Below are 20,708 nucleotides of genomic sequence, written 5' to 3'. Positions count from 1 at the left end.
TTCTGTCTAAAAGACTATCGTCACACAAAAAATCCGCAAAATTCACTCACCCCAAGGCCTCAAAACTCTGCCTTTGCGACATGAGCGTAAGGTTTATGGGGCATTCGTATGAAGACGAGCGTGGTAGATGTCGCTACGAGCCGTCAGGCGAGTTGCGACAATCACATGAGTGATTGACTCGCCTGACGGCTCGTAGTGCTCCACCCAGAATCGCATTGTTCAAAATCCTCAACCTACACAAGTAGATCGGCCCTTGCGTGTGTAAACCAACCGTTGATATCGCTCGCGGGGAGGATCGCGATGTTGGCGGTGTTGAAGCTTTTAACTTCTTCCGCAATCCCCTCGTGCTTTATGTTTTCGAATTTGCACGATAATGTGAGGTTAACCTTCACATTACCCTCTGCGCGCAGTACCAGCCTCAATTGTTCAACGATGATTCGTTGAGCGTCGTCGAAAAAGGCGTCCAAATTCTTATGCCCGAGATTCGTTACAACCCCCGTTCGGATCCGGTTGGCGAAAGCACTTCCAACTTCGTCCCACTGCACGCTCGCAGGACCACCGATATTCGCGCCAATTACCACGGCGTGCTGCTGCTGCTGCCGATGCTGCTGTCGCTGCCTCAGCTGTTGCCGAATCTTTGCTATCCAGGATTGTACGAGCAAGATTGTGTGCTGAATTTGCAGTTTCGCACCTATGCTCGTTCTCGGTCGCTTGGAAACATCACGCAGAAATTGGAGATTTTCCATTCCAACGTCAATCCAATGCATGAAGATGTCATCATTCTCCTGCTGGGGATGCAGCTCGCCCAACAAATCGTGCGCGTTCTCCATCGTTTTAACGATATATGAGTATGTTTCAGCGGCCATGACTTTAACGCTGATATTTGCAGAACTTTGATGACTTTTTGACTTGTACGTATCGTGTCAGACTGATGAGACTGCATCGGATGCGTTGAGTTAATATATGCAGATAGATCGTAAGAATTTGGGGGAGTGATAGTAAAAGCAAACTATTGACGTGAAAGTTTACGGATTGTCGTCAACATTCCTCCGGCCCATCTAATTGTGGTGAACATTCCCGACCTATCTAATTGCGGTGTCGCCACCCGGTCGATTAGCACAAAAGAATGTATTCGAAGTATAGTGAAAATATTATTTTCGCTCTGAGGGCGAACACTGCTGCAGTCGTTGAACGTTTTCCGGCGCACAATCATACGTCGGGACGTATCTTATTCCTCGCTGATCTGACGACGCTCGATCCAATTGGCTTCGCATTCATCGTCATCTGGTTCGATGTCCGAAAAGATCGCGATCACCTCATTTCCCCCATTTTTGAAAATGCCGGATTAATGTTATGTCCTGAACATATACCCTGTGCTGGCTGCGCGGTTGCGCACGAGCTCTCCGGACACATTCAACGAGTCGCCGAAGATCTTGGAGCGAAAACTCCGAAGTCGCGTCGCTGAATCCTATAATTATTTCTTCGCCGGTAAACTGGTTACTACGTATCATGATGATTTTAGCGCTTTCGTCTCACAAGAATTATAGAAGGGTAATTTCACCGGGAAAAGTTGACGCGAGGGATTTTATTAAAAGTGAGAATCGTAACCGGACAAATTGTGGAAAACTATTGGAATTGTGTGCGTCTCTCTGAAATTCAAATTACACCGATTATGAGCAGGAGCACGATATTTACCCGTGAAGTGACAGTGGTCGTGACACTTTTTCTCCTCAGGGGTGAACGGCTTTTCGCAAATGTGGCAATTCTTTGCGCGCATATGACAATCGTGTTGCACTTGGGTAAGGTAAGAATGTGGGAGAGTGATAGTCAAAGCAAACTATTAGCGCGAGTGAAAGTTTACGGATTGTCGTCGACATTCCCCGACCTATCTAATTGTAGTGAACATTCTCGGCCTATCTAATTGCGATGTCACCATCCGGTCGATTAACGCAAAAGAATGTATTCGAAGTACGTGGAAAATATTATTTTTCGCCTGGGGCAAACTATTGGCGCGAAAGTTTACGGGTAACGGCGAAAAATCAAAATGGCTATTCGTCCGACCAAGAAATAAATCACATTATCAAACTGTCTGACGATAAAAATCAAAATGGCCGCTCATCCGACTGAGCAAAAATCGAAATGGCCAACTGGTGACATCATAGCGAAAATCATATTATCAAACTGTCGGACGATGAAAATCAAAATGGCCGCTGTCTGAATGGCTGCTCGGCAGACGGCAAAATCGGTCGATTATGCTGATGACGTCATAGCGAAAATCATATTATCAAACTGTCGGACGATGAAAAATCAAAATGGCTGCTCATCCGGCTAAGCAAAAATCAAAATGGCCGCTGTGTGAATGGCCACTCGTCTGACTAAGCAAAAATCAAAATGGCCGCCATCAAAAAATCATAGTCGCCGTCAAAATGGCCGCCATCAAAAAATCAAAATGGTCGCCATCAAATAAATCAAAATGGCCGCCATCAAAAAAATCGAAATGGCCGCCATCCAAAAAATCAAAATGGCCGCCATCAAAAAAATCAAAATGGCTGCCATCAAAAAAAATCAAAATGGCCGCCATCAAAATGGCCATCGAAAATGGTGGGGGGGGGCATGGGGGGCATGGGGGGCACGCCGCCATGTTTGGATCTAGAACTCTCATAACCTATCTACTCACAAGAGTGTGATTGAGACACGAACTTTACGAATCAACGTAGCAGGTGGACGAAACAGGAACCAGGATTTTCAATGCGAAAAAATGCTCGTGTCGCGTGAATTCGTTACAATTTTTGTATCTTGTACTTTGATTTCAGCATCGTCACCAACGAACGTCATCCCAGCGCAAATGAAGCGTCGTTTTTGCAGTTATTGATTTCACCTGTGTGGATTGCAGGTGAGTGATGGAGATTATTTTCTATGTACCTTTCTCCACATTATAAACATTACTCGTCACCGCCACCGACGTCACCATCACAGGAACTTAGAACCCTTTCTTCTCTTTTCAGACGCTATCTAGAAAGATAGACACAATGGTCTAAATTGTGCTACAGGCTTGAGAAAGTGAGTGCGTTATATAAAGAAAACTCCTACTCCAAATTTCAAATCTTCAGAAGCTGCCAATTTTTTTTATGGCTTGGGAGTCAACGATAGCCGGGTCATTTTGGCAACATCAATTTATTTAATGAATCATCCGTGTAACGTATAATAGTAATATGAACATTCTCCAACGCACCACCGTGACGAGGGCTTACGGGAGAGCTTTATTGACGATTAAAAATCAACAAAAAAAATTCTTAGACGCATAAGCGAAAGTGTTCTTACACATTGATTGGAATATAAGAATTTCACAAAATATCGTTTTCCGCCTGAATTTCACGACTGAACTCGTCTTTCACCCATATAAGCAGGCGTAAAAAAATCTAAAAAAATTTGTATTATCAAGGATGAAATTAATTGCGATGCTTTTTTTTATAATAACAAACACGAAAAGAATAGTGTTTCACCCATAAGATACAACGACGGTCGTCCAGGACTGTGAAACTGCGTTGGACATGCGGCACATGAGCGACGAGGTTAGAACGCTGCATCTCTACCTGCCTTAAAGACGATCGTTGGTGTTCTGAATGATTGGAAGACCATCGTGAACCTGTTTTTTCCATGTTATACGTTTACTCAGTGAATAAATTCAAACTATGGCGGATAGTTGTAATAGATCTTTTACCGTAAGAATCGAGACTCAAATATACTGGTAAAATTCGCAAAATTCCACCACTTATGCGGGTGGTCGACAAGCGTGTCGTGGAATCCAGGCGGAAGATGATATTTTTATAAGTTTCTTATGTCCCATTCTCTACAAAAATATGTCTATGAATTTTCTGTACGGCGCATCGTTAGCTAGTGATGAAAATCAGAATGAGCCACAAACAATTTTCTCCCATGTAATCCTTATGAAAAATGGAAAAGTGCGATGCGCAACCTATTAATGTTAAGATTGAGAGCTAAAATTTTGAAAGACGTATTTTCGTGCTGAAATGGAAGTTCTCAACTTGTTTGGAAGTAAAAAAAATTACTTTTTTTATACTATCTAGCTGTACATTCAAAATAGTTGTAAAATTGATTATTCGATATTATTATGAATGTGACTTATAGTTCAAGAAACAAGAAGATATTTTTCCAGTATTTTGGGTATTATAAAGTTTTAAGTGGTTTAATGTGCCGCGAATGCAAACGGCTCATGTTTACCATTGGTGAGGTACGAAAAAACGGAGTATGGTTTCAGGATGAGGGCTTACATAGCTTTACAGCACATGATGTGAATGCAAATATGTCGATATATTGTCGATTGATGTTCCCAACACAGAAGAAGAGTTAAAAATGGCAGTTTTGATTATTTCAAAAACTCTTGCAATTGAAATATTTCCCGAGATGTGCGATGCCATGATGGCTAACATCACGGTCGCCTACACACAATCCACATTCCACTGAAATCATACATGCTGTGAGTACCAATAGCTATTTTGTTGAGTAAAAATTATTTTTGCCTACCGATGAGATTTAATATTAACAATGTGTACTTATAATCAATTACCGGCGAATAAAATTAATGAGTTTTTGATACATAATGGAATTTAACACAGGTCAATTAAATGAATTTACTCGAAGCGCTTGCGCATTGACAAGCTTTTTTTGCTAATAGTCGAAATACCCTCTGTTCGCCTGCATTTTTGTGATCATGATTAATTCATATTTTATTATTGATATTTTTATTATTAATTATTACTGATTTACGATTCTGATTTATGGGTGGATTGAATTCAATGGATCAGGGGCGATAACGTCGGAAATGAACCAAGTCAACGTAGAGTGAAATATGTTTTGGATGACGGTGAATGGCTTATACGGGCAGAACACATTATCGCAGCAAAGTTGTGAGCGAAGAACAATTTTCAACAATGTTGACACCTGATCCAATAGCACTCCACATTTATACACCAGCACGAAGTTACGGGCAAAACCAGAAATTACTCTATTTAAAATAGTCTCGGGAATCATGGATTGAAACGGGGTATCATGATTCCTGATAGCGACGAAGTAGTGAACTTTACTGCAAAATGGTCCCGTGAAACTTGAATTCTTTTGTACTACTAACAGTACAGAATGATCGGTTTGATCGTTGACAGAACATGAGATCAACTGAACACTTGAGAATTTTGTACACCCTGAAATTCACTCAAATTTCTCTGCTGATTTTTGTAGGGCTCGCGTTGTTGAAAATTCTTCTGTTATCAGAGACAATTCAATAATGCATTGTTTTGAAGTGACCGAAATCTGGAAATTAGAACGGATTACGTCAACTTGTATGGATTTTCTGAAACACAAACTTTTGGACTGTGCAGCGGAGAGCCTATGATTGAGAGATTAATGTAACGCCTCCAAAGACCATCTAACTTAATCCGTCCAAGAGTAACACCGATTTTTCTAGTTTTTGGGTGGTTTCCACCCCTTGGGGGTGGAGCACTTAATTCGAGCGGGTGGTTTTCCGCGAGCCTTTAATTCTGGAGTAATTTTGACGTGCGTACGAACTCTGTAAGTTGTTCCGTCCAAGAGTTACACGGATTTTTCTAGTTTTTGGGTGGTTTCCACCCCTCGGGGGTGGAGCTCTTAATTCGAGCGGGTGGTTTTCTGGGAGCCTTTAATTAGCCTTTAATTATGACCCTCACACTTTTTCGAAATTTGACCTCGTTCCCGTTTTTTTTTAAGTCTGGTTTATCTCGAGCTGGCACCGCCACAGGTTTTTTTTAAAAAACGCCGAGCAATTAATTTAAAGATGAGGAATTCCAAGAGCCTTCAATTCTGGAGTAATTTTGACGTGCGTACGAACTCTGTAAGTTGTTGCGTCCGAGAGTTAAACCGATTTTTCGAGTTTTTTGGTGGTTTCCACCACCGGGGGTGGAGCAGTTAATTCGAGCGGGTGGTTTTCCGGGAGCCTTTAATTAGCCTTCAATTATGGCCCTCACACTTTTTCAAATTTGACCTCGTTCCCGTTTTTTTTTAAGCCTGGTTTATCTCGAGCTGGCACCGCCACAGGTTTTTTTTAAAAAACGCCGAGCAATTAATTCAAAGATGAGCAATTCCAAGAGCCTTTAATTAGCCTTTAATTATGACCCTAACACTTTTCCGAAATTTCACTTGTTTTCCGTTTGTTTTTGGTGTGGCGGTTCCAGGTTTATGTCAAGCTGGCACCGCCACAGGTTTCTTTTAAAAAACGCGGAGCATTCAATTCGAAAATAGAGCATTTAATTAGCCTCTAATTAGCCCTTAATTATTCTATAGGAAATTTTTCGATTTTCGAATGTGGCGGTTCCAGCTTGATATGGCTTCAACATTGAACTTCAGATTTCTTCTTTCAATAAACGTAGTATAGATATGAGAGTTCCAACCCAAAAAAATGGAGGCGTACCGGCAGAGTAGCCCCGATTCCTACCTTACCGATAGTCGGTATGGTACCTCCGCGATTGTAAGCCTTACCTACTATGTTGTTACCCGCTGAAACGGTAATACAGATAGCGCCACCCGTAGTTTTGCTCGATTTTACTAACAGACAGTTTGACAATTAAATTTTTTGCGTTGTCGTATAAGCACGGATTTTGATTTTTTCGCCGTCTGATGAGTTGAAACTTCAAACTCTCAACGTTAGATAGCGCACATTCATTACCCACGGAATTGTTACCTCCGATCTTAACGATAGTTGGTGTGACTGGGTGTTGCCGCAGGTGTGTCGCATATGGCGCCCCACCGCTTTATCGATTAATCAATATTCCGCCGATCGACTCTGCGTTGTTTCCAATGCTTGCCGCAAAATGGCAACTTTTTTCGTCACGTGGTTGCATGAAATATAACTTTTCAAAAATAACGTTTGGATGCTTTGAAAAGATGTTTTTCATTTATCAGCAATTACAATCTGTTTTTGGCTTATACATAGTAATGGTAATAAATTATTTTCTTTAAAATCAAGCAAATGACCTTACACATATTTTCATTATTCACACAATAATAATAATTAAACATTTTGTTCCAAAATTGACTTATACCAATTTCTTAACCGTGCCACTTATCGGGCTGTACTTGACAATACGATCGTGCAAGACCATGCAATAGGCTGCAGTGTTTGCAGGAAATTCCACGCTTGCTTTACATTTCAATCGAATATCCGCTGGTCCGATTTCCAACGATTCATTCTGTTTCGAGCAGCCGATAACGATGAGGGGAGCTTGACTTATAAATTCACGCTTCGATAGCAAAGGTTCGGCGTTTATGTTATAGTATACAGTGTAACCAACTTTTATTCAAACCTCATCTTGATGATAAGTGCGAGGGCTGAAGACGGTTACCCTACGGCACAGTTACTGAGCTGAATAATTAGTTATTGAGAGATATTTCGAGAGATAGATATAATTGTTGGGCGCCAGACGCAGGTGCGTCAGAAAATAGATAATTGGAAGAGAAGGAATAGCTAAAGAGAAGATCAGGTTCTACGACGGTTTTGCACAGCTTGCTCAGTAAAGACATGATAATGGTAGAGGGGGGAGGTTGGATCAAACAGATAAAATAGGAAACAGGTGAAGCAGACATAGTATCAACTATATTGACCGAGAAGCAAGAAATATAAATAACAAGCGAACAACTGAAGAGATTTAGATACAATTAAGTGATGTAAGACAGTTAGATTACAGCCAGAGAACAGTTGAGCGAGGGACTTAACAAATTAACAGAACGTCTTTAGAATAAGCGAGAGGTATGTGTAGGCTCGTAATACTATTATCCTAGGCAATGATTAATACGGTTTCACATTAATTGATCAGAACAGGGAAATATATAATACACCATCTAAGGTACTTAAATTCAGCATGAATAACGCAAGCCGTAAAATATAAAAAGCGATTATAAGAAACATACGAAGTACAAAACTTGTAATAGTTATCACATTACCAGAATTATCAGAAATATAGCAGGTGCAGGGACTGTATTGATTACAGGATATATTCAAGGAAAAAGGTCAGGTAAATTATTATTTGAATCACAGCAGAATGAGGTCTGTGTATATAACTAGCCAAGTAATCAGGTAAAGAATGATTGTTATAGAAACTAACAGATAGTTCGTAGTCTCTAGTTTGCGGTAAGTGCGAGACGAAGAGTGATAATATTCAGAACAGCAAAAGATAATTTCGTGATTAAGAAAAGCAATACTCAAGAGGATTAATGCGCAGCGTACTACAAACAAGAAAGACTACGGACAACTACGATCAACGGTATTAGCGAAGAAAATAATGAAAAAGGTGTTATTCAGTACGGCGCAATACTCCAAAGTCAAAAGAACGACGAGTGATGCCGCGCAGCGACATAAGATCGCTCGCGCGGCACACTAACTAAAATTAATTACACATCTATCTCGTGGAGACGGTGCTCAAGAAGCGTGGAAAAAATTATACGTTAAGTGGTCAGGTTTTGACCCTATATACACAACAGTTGGATGAATGAATCTGATATGTAACATTAAATGAACGAGATTATTTTTTAAATGTGTGCCTTCATTTTTACACCTTAAAGATACAATTCAAACAATGCGCAGTCTAACTGCAGGTCTTGTAGCCCCACCGCAGCGTATCGGTCGTGTTTGGAAATACGATTCGCTCATCGTCGTTCCAGCTCAGTCCTACCTTCTTCTGTTCTATGGTGTAGACCCGATGCTTCTGACTCTGTGTCAGACTCTGATGAACGACTAAATTTTTGTGTTTTAAAGCACACTTCAAATAATCATTGAAAGTTATAGTTTTTAATAGCGATCCTTTCACACCCTTGGCTCGTTTTCTGTCCTCATCCTTCCCCATCACTCTAAACGAATACAATTTCGCCCTCAAGCCAATAAATTCTGTCATTATTTTTCTGTTACACTCGTCTTTCATCTAGCCGAGGACTTTTTTGTTAACTAAAGGCATTCCGTAAGCGTTATCAAGCGGATAATCAGACGTATCGAATTTATGCAAGTCCTCCTTCATATTTTCGTATATGTCAGGGACGGTAAAGTTGTAAATCAAACTGTCGGTATCGGTATACATTAATTTTGCTCGGTTGCCAAATTTCCGTATAACATAATCATAATAAAAATCGTAGATATATGTTTTAGACAGATCGAGGATGGAGAAACCTGCATACATTGGTTTATTCAACTTGAGTCTCGTTTTACGCACTTAAACTATTATCATATTTTCATTGAAGATTGTACAGCTGTGGAAATTTGGTTTGGCTATGGTAGCTCTAGCACTGTACCTTCCACCCCATTTCGTAATCAATCCAACATCTCTGTACTTTCGCGCGTTCTCCACTATCTTACCAAGAATAGCGTTATTCATTAATTTATAAAAGTTCTTCTCGAATTCGTTGTTTGATTTTTTTTCTCAAATCGGTATTCAAATCTATGTATTTTTTAAGCCAAGTTGTTTGTCTGAACTTGAGAACTCGATGAATTTTGACTAATTTTAAATCTAACTCCAAACATTGTTTGAAAACGCGATAATGAATAACGTAGTTTTGCTTGGTAAGTAATGTGACCGTCAATTTCGGTTCCAATGCTTTAATCAGAAAATGCGAATCGTAACCTGACAGATTGTGGAATATCACCAGGATAGTATGTGAGTTCTGATAATTTAGATTACAGCCTCGGTGAGCAGCACCACGGTACTTTCCAGTGAAATGACAGTGATCACGATGTTTGACGTCTTCGAGCGTAAACGGTTTTTCACAAATGTGACACACTATTGATAAATTAAATTCACATTCAAGATCCGCGTAAATGCAAAATGGAGCGATTTCGTTGTGCTTGAAATTTTTCAATTTCAGTATCTTTTCCTCCTCTGTGGGTCATTCAACTTTGGTCTCGTTCAAACTCATGCAATAAACTTTGTGCTTTGTTAAACATCTTTCAGATTGAAAGTGAGTCAAACATCTATCACATAACCAAGTACGATCATTACGGAAAATTTTGTTAAGTAGCCGAATATTTTGACTTCCGACTTTTACCCATTTTTGAATTTCTGCTGTTGATGATGATTTGCCCAAGATTTTGTACATCGATTCCATAATATCGATCAATCTCAAACACTTCGTGGATTCCATCTTTAGCTTTTTCCTCATGTGTACTTGACAAGTTGATACTGAATGATCATTTGCAGTGACGAGGTAGGGCAGCTGTACGTATGTTTGTGTGTACGCGCGAAGCTGTCCGTGTGCGTAGAGCGGTACGCACCAGAACAATTACGTGAACGGAGATAACGACATTCGATGAACATGCGGACCACCCTACGATATCGCATTTTTACGTTTGCAAAACATAAACACAAGAGTTCATTATATAAGACTGCAAGTCCTGGACTAGCTCATTGGTAGTCAAGCTCAAGTGATGTGAAGTGTCTTGTGCCTTCGAATATACTTTGCCAGAAAAGAAACGGTAAGTCCTTATCCCAATTGCTACCTGACATAAAGTTTTTCAATTTATCACACTCCTTCACTTCTTTTGTTAAAAAAAAATTAGATATATTTCCAACTACTTAGGAAACTTCAGGAGATTGAAAAAACATTTACAACTACTCACAAATCTCCAAACTCAGCCTACTAGCTTTCGAATTCGTTTCTCACCTCAACATTTTTCAACTACTGAAACATCTTCAAATTTTCTGAATATACCCTTTTTTTTGGTGAACGTCATGTTTCAACATATTCATCTTTTAAATTCACTAAAATTTTTTTTTCCCAGACCATGGTACCCAACGTTTTCAACCTACCGCCAAGTCCAGAGCTGGAGCCACACGATGTGATATTTCCGGAACCTGGTTTTCCAAATGTACGTCTCAAACATATACATCGCAACGTTGAGAGGCGGCTCAACGATGATCATCTAACGGAGCTTATACACCTCGTTTCGCAACTTGATACGGTGGTTCATGGTGTACAAACCTTTTTTGCGTTTATTGACACTTTGATACACTTAACTTCTGACGATTCAGGTGATATCTGGCCGCACGAAACCACTTTGTGGATTCTTTGAGTAAATACATTTTCTTAAACAAATATCAATGAACCTCACCTTTAAGGAGGAGTGTTAAGATTGATTACTTTAAAAACGATTCAAGTAAATTAGGTTTAAGGATTTATAAAACGTGCAGATGTGAATGCGCCTTAAGCATACGAGTATCCATGCAGCGTTCGAAGACATGCACAGAACAACAAAAGAAAAATTTGTCAGTCAACAAGGAAGTCTGTAAAATAATCTATCGTAATAATCACCTCATACTCACTCGCTTAAGTTTTTCCTATAAAATATTTTTTTTTTTTTTTTATCATCAATACCAACCGTTTTAATTCAGAACCTGTATCCTGTTAGTAAAGAGTTTATTTCAGAAACTGACTGAATTCAACGATGCATAAAACAGATTCTTGAACGACGTCGTATTTTGATTCACTCTCGTACTCACTCGCTTAAGTTTTTCCAACAAAATATTTTTTTTTTTATCATCAATACCAACTGTTTTAATTCAGAACCTCTATCCTGTTAGTTAAGAGTTTATTTCAAAAATTTCCAAAATTCGACGTCGCTACGAAATTTTTTGACCGCGGGCCGTTCAATGTCAAGTCGAAACTCGACGATTCCGAGTATTATTTTCGTCGACCACGTACCTCCATCCGTATTCTGAAGACGTTTGGATTTTTCCGCACGCGCTTTCAAGAGTCCGATGGTTGTGATAATTCTCGTCTTTTTTCCAATCGTTGAAGCCTTTCGCAAAATTTTGTTGAGAAACCGAATATATCTATATATTATATTTAATATTTTTTTACAAAATAAATAAAAACTTATCAAACGAAATCTCAACTGCGTCCCAACCTTGCATCTCATTCTGGACTAATCTGTACACCAACGTAATCATGTTTTGCATTCCAAGAGCGATAGTAACCCAATTCCGTAGGACCTGCGGCTTTAAACGTACGCTAACTCAGATGCTGGTCGACCTTGCACTCTATCCTTGACTGAGTCCGCTGAAATCTCATCGTACAGTTCATGTTACAGTTACGAGGTTCAAACCTAGCTTAAAAACCTTCGTCTTTGCTCATCGTTGTTCAGAATAGCACTTTCTTAGATTGTAAAAGTCGATTCGAATTGCTGTTACAAAAATTTGTTGGGTTACAGGTGGACAGGATGGTTTAGCGCTGAGTGACAAATACATATGAATTTTGATATTTTTTTTATTCAATATTGAACGTCGTACTATTAAACGGTATGAAATAAAAGATTTGTGAAAAAGTATATACAATTTTCTTAAAGGTTATGAAACGTAGAATAATTGGAGACGCTGCACACGTTGTCCAGGTACGGTGTACAAATTAGGCGAGAGTCGATGCATCTTTGAAACCAATTTGACCGGACTGACCACCCAGATACTGCAAGAGCAACCGATCTTCTTCCATCGTCTGCACCAATTTCTGATATTGGATCTCGTCCTCGTTCAGCAGTCGCACAATCCGTGCCGGTAAGAATACGCTGAATTCGTTGTGCAGGTCGTACCCTGTGTGGGTAACATTAGATGTGTACGGTTCGCTTTCTTTCTTACTCCTCGTTGATCTGACGACACTCGATCAAATCGGCTTTGCGTTCATCGTCATCTGATTCGATGTCCGATAATGTTGCAATCACTTCGTTTTGCCATTTTTGAAAAGTCAGGATTAACGTTTTGTTCTGAAAATATATCCTGTGTAGTGTGTGCGGTTGCACACGAGCTCTCCGGACAGACTCAACGAGCCACCGAAGATCTTGTAGCGAAAACTTTGACGTCGCGTTGCTAAATCCGACAATTATTTCTTCGCCGGTAAATTCGTTATTACGTATCATTACAATTTTTAAGCTTTCGTCTCACAAGAATAGTACTCTGACTACTGTACAAGTTTCATGTGCTAACCCATTCTATACAGACGGTGGACCTGGTTTGATGTTACAGATTGACGTTTGTGTGTGTGAGCGCGCCGTGTTTCGCATTCTTAGCGCAATAGTCACCCAACACCGCAGATCCTTGGCTCTGAATGTATACTACCGCAGCTATCGGTCGACCTTACACTTTGATATCGACTGAACCCGTTCAAAATTCAAAAAACAATTCTCAGAACCATTAATGTTTGAATGTCGCGTGATTGCTAACGTGGGAAAAGAATTTGAGGTGGTTAATGTTACACATCAGCAGTCCTATGGTGGGAAAAGAATGCGGGACGGTAACCGACATCCAGGTGGGCAGAACAGTTCAGGCCCTCCGCTGCGCCCTCTACCGTTGGCAGGCGAGCACTTCATCGAGACTTTGACCTTCGGTGTACGGCAGACTGTGACGTCATTGCGGGAAAAGGGTTTCAGTCTGGGGAGGATGTCGGTAAGTGTCGGTAACAGGAATCTATAAGTAGAACCCCCCTTGTTATACTACTATCGACGCATTCGTAGGGAAAACCGCCTTCGCGGGTTATCAAACTATACTATGTGGAATCATCATCAAATTTACGCGTTATGTGTTCATCTGCATCATCCAAATATGACGAAAATTTATCGAGACTCATAGCCATAAATCGAAACGAATCGATGAATCTCAAGCGCATCATCGTCCCATCGACACGTTTCGTGAAGGATATATATTTTTTCCCAATCATGTGTAGCACTGTTATTTCACTGGGAAAAGTTGACGCTAGGGATTTTTTTAGAAATTGTGAATCGTAACCGGACCAATTGTGGAGAACTAGTGGAATTGTATACGTTTCTATGAAATTCAAATTACATAGATTGTTATGAGCAGGATCACGATATTTACCCGTAAAGTGGCAGTGATCGTGACACTTTTTCCCCTTAGGGGTAAACAGCTTTTCGCAAATATGTCTAATTTTTTGCGCGCATGTAACGATCGCGCTTCTCTTGGATAAGAGACTCCATCGGAATTACGTTTTTGATACGCGACTTTACTAGAATTGATAAATCTTCAAGCTGCTGCATAAACCAATCCATGCAATTAGCAACTCGTCTACTGTGTAATTCCGATAAAGTCTTATCGTACGCGCAACGTACACAGTATGCTACACTGTGCGGGACATGCTTTGTAATTCATGCGTTTTACGGTTTGAGGTGTGATTCTGGAATCCATCAACCGGTACAGACTTTAATATACATCAGAGATCGGCGTATACGACAAACGGGACGGTGCCTTCGTTTTGAAAATGTTAAATCTTTGGACATGGGAAATTTCATGCGCACTTTATTAAACATAATGCAATCTTGTCGATGACTGTCGTAGGCGTATTTCACGGCAAAGTGACACAAACATCTGTCACATAAAAATAGCTAACCATTATGATCAAACAATTGTATGCCCACCAATCGTGAAAGATCTTCAATCCAAGCGATGTGAAATCCTGATGTGAACTCGCAAACCATATTATTTTCGAGGCAATTATTACTTCCAAGCGTTAGAAGATGAATCGTGTTAATGTTTATAGTACGTAAATTTTTACTCCAATACATTAGCACGATAACGCTTTTTTCCGATTTTGCATGATGTGAAAAAGTTTGAGATTTTATCCCATCCACATTCATTCGCAAATTATTTAATCTCTCAAGCTCTTTCACGTCGCGCAAAGTAGTAGGTAATTTGATACCTGTACAGTCCAATTCGGAAATATACCAACGATAATGCCGAATCCTTTCAGTGTGGGTGTTGACTGGGTGGAGGGCTGCAGTGATGGACCAGAGAAGGCATATTTCGTCATCGTTTTTCACGGTTACCACCGTTCTCTTCCGCTGAATATCCTTGGGCAGCCCAACGAATGTCGAAATCCCTGCAGCGAGAAGCTGGTACCGGTTGATGTTTACGGCAGTATTGAGGATCTCGATCGTGCTCTACCCCGAATCGCGTTGTTCAAAATCATCAACCTTCACAAGGAGATCGTTACGTGCGTGTGTCAACCTAACGTCTATATTGCTCTAGGGGAGAATCGCCGTGTTAGAGGTGTTGAAGCTTTTAGCTGCTTCCGCAATCCCATCGTGCTTCGTGGTTTCAAATTTCCACGATATTGTGAGGTTAACCTTTACATTACCCTCCTCACGCAGTATCAGCCTGAACCGCTCAACGATGACCCGCTGCCCATCGTCCAGAAAGATCTCCAAATTCTTATGCCGGAGATATATGACAACTCCCGTTCGGATCCGGCTGGCAATAGCTCTATCGACATCGTCCCACTGTACGCCCGCAGGACTGCCAATAGTAGCGCCCATCATCACAGCGTGCTGCTGCTACCGCTGATGCTGTCGCTGCCGCAGCTGTTGCTGAATCTTCGCCACCTAGGATTATACGAGTGTGATTGCATGTTGAATTTGCAGTTTCACGCCCACACTCGTTCTCGGACGTCTGGAAACATCTCGCAGCACTTGAAGATTTTCGGTTCCAACGTTAATCCAATTTTAAAAAATATCGTCATTCTCCCGCTCAGGATGCAGCTTGCCCAACAAATTGTGCGCATTTTCCATTATCTTGACGAGATTCGGGTATTTTTTGGCTATCGTGGCTTTTATGTTGATATAAATAGAATTCTATAGAAATTTTGACTTGCACGTGTTACGCCCCAACGTACCGCCTTGGCGTACCTTTTTCAAAATTCCATTTCATTTCATTTCTTCAATTTCTTCAATGCACAGATATTATTTCATCAAAATCTCATATTCTAATAACGGCGAGTTCCACCCCTCCCGGCAAATGTCACGTAGAGACCAACAATGACCCCTAGTATAAGGTTCGACTTTCTTCTATTTAACTGGTACCAAGAACGGAGATAAGGGACTGCTGAATTAGCATCAGTAGCGCTCAGTCTGGAAATATCCCTCTTTTTAAGTTAAAACTATAACCAATAACTAGGATAAACCACTACCTTTGGACCCACCAAATTAAAATAAATTACTTATTAGGATGTATGAATGAATGTGTGAACATTGCATGTAAATATCTTTTGTTCATATTTTCAATGTGTCACCGACGAGATTGAGAATCGTCGGGAAACCGTCGAAGAGCGTGAAGTAACGCTGACCACGTGGATTTGGGCGCCAGGAGGTCGCCCTCGCACCTCATTGGCTAATTACCGTTGTAACTTATGACAACTGCAGATCCTTGGACCCTCGGGCCCAAGAAACCGCGTCTTTCGTCTGTCAAGTCGCGAGGTGCGTGGACGTCAACCCGTATTAGCCCTTCTTGAGAAATAGTAGCGTTCGGAAAATCTTAGTTGTGACCGGCCTAAAGTCTCGCGTTAATTCGTCAAATTCGAGCATTCAGTTACTCTGTTAGCTGCAAAAGACTCACTATCTTCTACGTTTCCATCTTTTCTGTGCTTTACTAAATCTCATCATTTCGAGAATAGACATTTTTATGCCATTCCATTTTCCGTAATTAAATTGAGTTCGGCCCTGATTCAACCGAATCAGGTAACTTTAAGTGCTGATAATAATAACTACACTATAATTTTTAATAAATAATCTTTGGAATCATTTTTAATATATATCAAAATCAGCAAATTGACACTTTCAACTATAGCTTTCGATAGTAAGATATCATTCTAAATCCACAAAGACTAAGTGACCGACATTTAACATCGTTTGATTCATCAACTCTTCCGAACTTGAGGTGAGGCCCTGGTCCAGAATTCTACTGACGCAGACCGACACGATCCGACGGCTCTCAATCTCGTCGACCGATTCACCTAAAGATAAGTCAATCCGAGTGTTAATCTTCGAAATTGAACGAATTCTTGTATCACCTTTATAATCAAAATTTACTTCAGTAATATTCATTTAAAAGCAAGTATAGAATTGGTGGCTACCTTCACTACTACCAATTAAATCATACTTACTGTTTCCAAGATTTAACCAACAAGAAGTAACAACAGGATATATAATTGATTTAAGATAATCTAAAAAGAGAGATACAATATCGAATAATCACGACCAGTTAGTTATAACCATCGTTCAGAGTAGATGTTCCTGGTACCAAATAATAATATCCTTCAAAATAGAATAACAGATAATTTGCCAAAACCCGCAAACGGTTAAATTTAGAGATTCTGCAGCTTCTGTGCATTTGAATATAAATTCGTCTGTCGGCTTGGACCGTTATATAAACTCAAACGCTTTATAAATTGTTACTTTCGGCTTTTATGTCATTATCACCATTCATTGTTATCAGACATTTCAATGACCAAATCATACAGAATATACTTCATCTTTTACCAGTTAAATCATATTAAACCATTTATTTTGAACGACCTTTTTCCCATTTTCATTATTATAAAATTTCCTCAACAATTGAAACAAACCTTACAGACCTGTGCAGGACTACAGCAACACGACCCTACAAATTACCGGCTTATCGGAAGGTAGGTCTTTTCTTAGTTTTAGTATTTATTCATTGTCGTTACGTGGGAGCTTGATTATTCAATTAATCATTAACTACCACCGCTCAGTACACTCTCACCCCCACGTAACACACGTATCGTGTAAGACTGACGAGTCTGCATCGAATGCGTTGAGCTAATATATGCCGATAGATCGCAAGAATTTGGGTGTGGTAGTGGGGAGTCCAACCTCTGTACCACCCTCCACCAAAGAATAAAAAAATTTCATGGCGAACAGGAAAAAAACCTCAAATTTTTGGGGGTCAGCCTCAAAATTTAGGGGTTTACCCTGGAAGTTGAGGATAAAACCCCAAATTTAGTGGTTTACTCCCAAAAATTGAAGGTAAACCAACATTATTGGAGGACTCTATCTTCAAGAGCTTTCATTTTTTTCAAAAAATGATACAAGTACAAAATGTGTCAATAAGTCCGAGCTTTCTGAAAAAAAATTCTGAAAATTTTGCCAACCACACAATTCCAAAATTTTTTGAATTGCGACACCTTCGATTTTCTTGAAACTTTTTACTTATATTCGAGCAGTTACAATCAAGTTTTCCTCCAAAGGTAATCATGGACTTCCGATTTGTTCAGGAGTTACACCATCATAAGTGCCGAAAAATTGTAAATATTTTACGGAAATAAATCTTAACTTCGATCAGACAAGTTTTCATGTTACAAAAATACATGTTTGCTGAAAAAAAAAACTTTTCGAAATATCTTAAACAATATACATAAAAACGAGATCACAATTTTTCTTTTCTATGCCAAATATATTTTCAGGTAGAAAATTTCTAAATATAAAAACAAAATTGTGATTTCGTTTTTATTTATATTGTTTGGGATATTCCGAAAATTTTTTTTTTTCAGCAAACATGTATCTTTATGACATGAAAACTTGTCTGATCGAAGTTAAGATTGATTTCCGTAAAATATTTCCAATTTTTCGGCACTTATGATGGTGTAACTCCCGAACGAATGGGAAGTCCATAATTTCCTTTGGAGGAAAACTTGATTGTAACTGGTCGAATGCAAGTAAGAAGTTTCAGGAAAATCGAAGGTGTCGCAATTCAAAAAATTATTGACACATTTTATATTTGCATCATTTTTTGAAAAGAATGGAAGCTCTTGAAGATAGAGCCAGTTGAAAAAAGTCTGTTTCGAAAAAGTTGAAAAGTTGGAAAAATCATAAAATCGACACTGGTGGCCTAATCGAAAAACGGCCGAACACATGTTCTTTTTTTTCGATGGACGAATTGAGAAAAAAAGTGACACCAAGATCGGCGTCGGTGATCGTCACCGATTAGGTGAAATGGTGTGGAATACCTCATATTAAATGCGAATTCGTATAGATATACAAGAATTTAATAATGTAATACATCATTTTCGTGGCATTCAATGATTAAAATGAATATCCAAATGAATATATAACATATGTATATGATTACCTCAAGATATCAAATGAGAAATAACCAGACAACTTCTTGATTAGTCAGTTTCTATTGAATTTACTAATGGTGTGTAATGCACTTTTGTATTACCGTAACATCTATAATCCCAATAAAATGACATAATAAGCTGTTGACTCGAGAATTCTTTCAAAGTGAATTCTGGATTGGGAGGTTCACCCTCAATTTGGAGGTAAACCCTTGACTTGAGGGTTAACCCTCACTCAAGAGGTAAGCCCTCAACTTTGGAGTAAACCCTCGACCTGGGAGTAGACCCTCGACTTGACAGTAAACCCTCAACTTGGGAGTGAACCCTCGACTTTGGAGTAGACCCTCGACTTGAAAGTAAACCCTCAACTTGGGAGTAAACCCTCGACTTAGGAGTAAGCCTTCAACTTTGAGGTTAACCCTGATTTAAGGGGTACGAATTCACTCCTTAGAGGTTGAGGGTTATTTTGGGTGTTATTTTGGGGGTAAAATTGGGGGTTTTTTTTTGTGAGGCTTTACAGATCTTGTCTCATTTTGTGTACGTCGGCCCCTTGCTCAGCAGACGAAAATATCGCCACGAGGCGATTTCACCGACCAATGAGATTGAATTATTTGGCGCATGCGCATTAACTGTATAGTTTCCAGAGATTGTTCTGGTATAATAGATACAGGAGACAAATTAGCTAAGAAAAATGGCACGCAGTCAATAATCCGTGACAAAGCTGCAGACAGCGAGAAAAATGGAAATGACAATTCAGCGGCTCAGAGACGCCCTCTTGGCAAGGCCCCTGAATTTATCACTCTAACAGGTGATTACATCCACTAACGAATAGCATAAGAATTGGAACATCGTTGATTCAGATTGAATTATGGTATGATATAGATGGGTTATCGCAAGGTTCATAGCGCACAAGTTTTTTCAAAGGTAAATATTTCTTCTCTAAAAGTCACTTCCAGTTTGTTTTTTTCAACATATTGCTATTAAAATACATAATTTTTTAGTGTGGAAATATTAGGATATGTTAGCGAGGTTGATTAAAGAACAGTCTGGGAATATTTTTTTATTGAAACTGTGAATTGTCCTCCTTTATTGTATTATTAAATAATCCCGTGACAGTTTGCGACCGTGCGCTATGAGCTCATACAGCGGAAGAAGGAAGCCGGAGAATAAAACGTGGTGGTATGGTCATCTACATATACCTAGGGGCTAAGTAGAGCAGGAAGTCCCTAGACTAGTGACTTTATTATGCCTTTACAATACGTTTTTTTTTATCATACTGAGAAGAAACTATTCTGCCTATTGTATAGTTGCGCTGGGCGTCTTGACTGTATCGTGCAGTATAATTGTGGTAAATGAAGGCGCTGGCGACTTCGTATAAGCATTGCGCTTGTGCTCAGGTATCACCGCTTGATTCGGTGTACCGGAAGGATTACCTTGTGTGAATCCAAGTATGTACAAGCAATCCGTAGATTACTTGCGTCAAGCATTGCGCTTGCTCGTTGGTACAACCGGGCTGCGCCGGTGTGCCTGGCGGAACGTACCGCGCTTGTTATTAGTGTACTTACGAGGTTATTCCGGCTCCCCAGCATGCAACAATCAGGAAGAATTTGAAGATACAAGACACCACACATCCGAGTACCGATCGAATTGTAGTGAGACCCCTTAGATTTATCCATGTCTCCGGAAACGCACAGAGAAAAAAGAACAAAAAAGAATGAACGACTGACCCCGAATCGCCCGACTACTTGACTTACGCGGCCTGGCCC

General features: G+C 39.8%; 1 protein-coding gene and 1 long non-coding RNA gene across 2 annotated transcripts in view; both read right to left on the bottom strand.

The window, feature by feature from the left end:
- The window catches only part of LOC124293695 (glutamate receptor ionotropic, NMDA 2B), a 1,867,270-nt gene that overhangs the window by 1,150,843 nt on the left and 695,719 nt on the right, over positions 1–20,708 (bottom strand). The window lies entirely within an intron of this gene.
- On the bottom strand, positions 820–20,152 carry LOC124293702. Its single transcript, XR_006903580.1, has 3 exons — positions 20,142–20,152; positions 3,242–3,246; positions 820–876 (listed from the first exon to the last, which is right to left on the bottom strand). It is a non-coding gene; the product is annotated as an uncharacterized LOC124293702 (long non-coding RNA).

The sequence above is a fragment of the Neodiprion lecontei genome, chromosome 3 (genome assembly GCF_021901455.1).
Source record: "Neodiprion lecontei isolate iyNeoLeco1 chromosome 3, iyNeoLeco1.1, whole genome shotgun sequence".
In the NCBI taxonomy this organism is placed as follows: domain Eukaryota; kingdom Metazoa; phylum Arthropoda; class Insecta; order Hymenoptera; family Diprionidae; genus Neodiprion; species Neodiprion lecontei.
The sequence above is the reverse complement of the archived record's forward strand: the minus strand, read 5'-3'. Positions and strand labels throughout refer to the sequence as shown.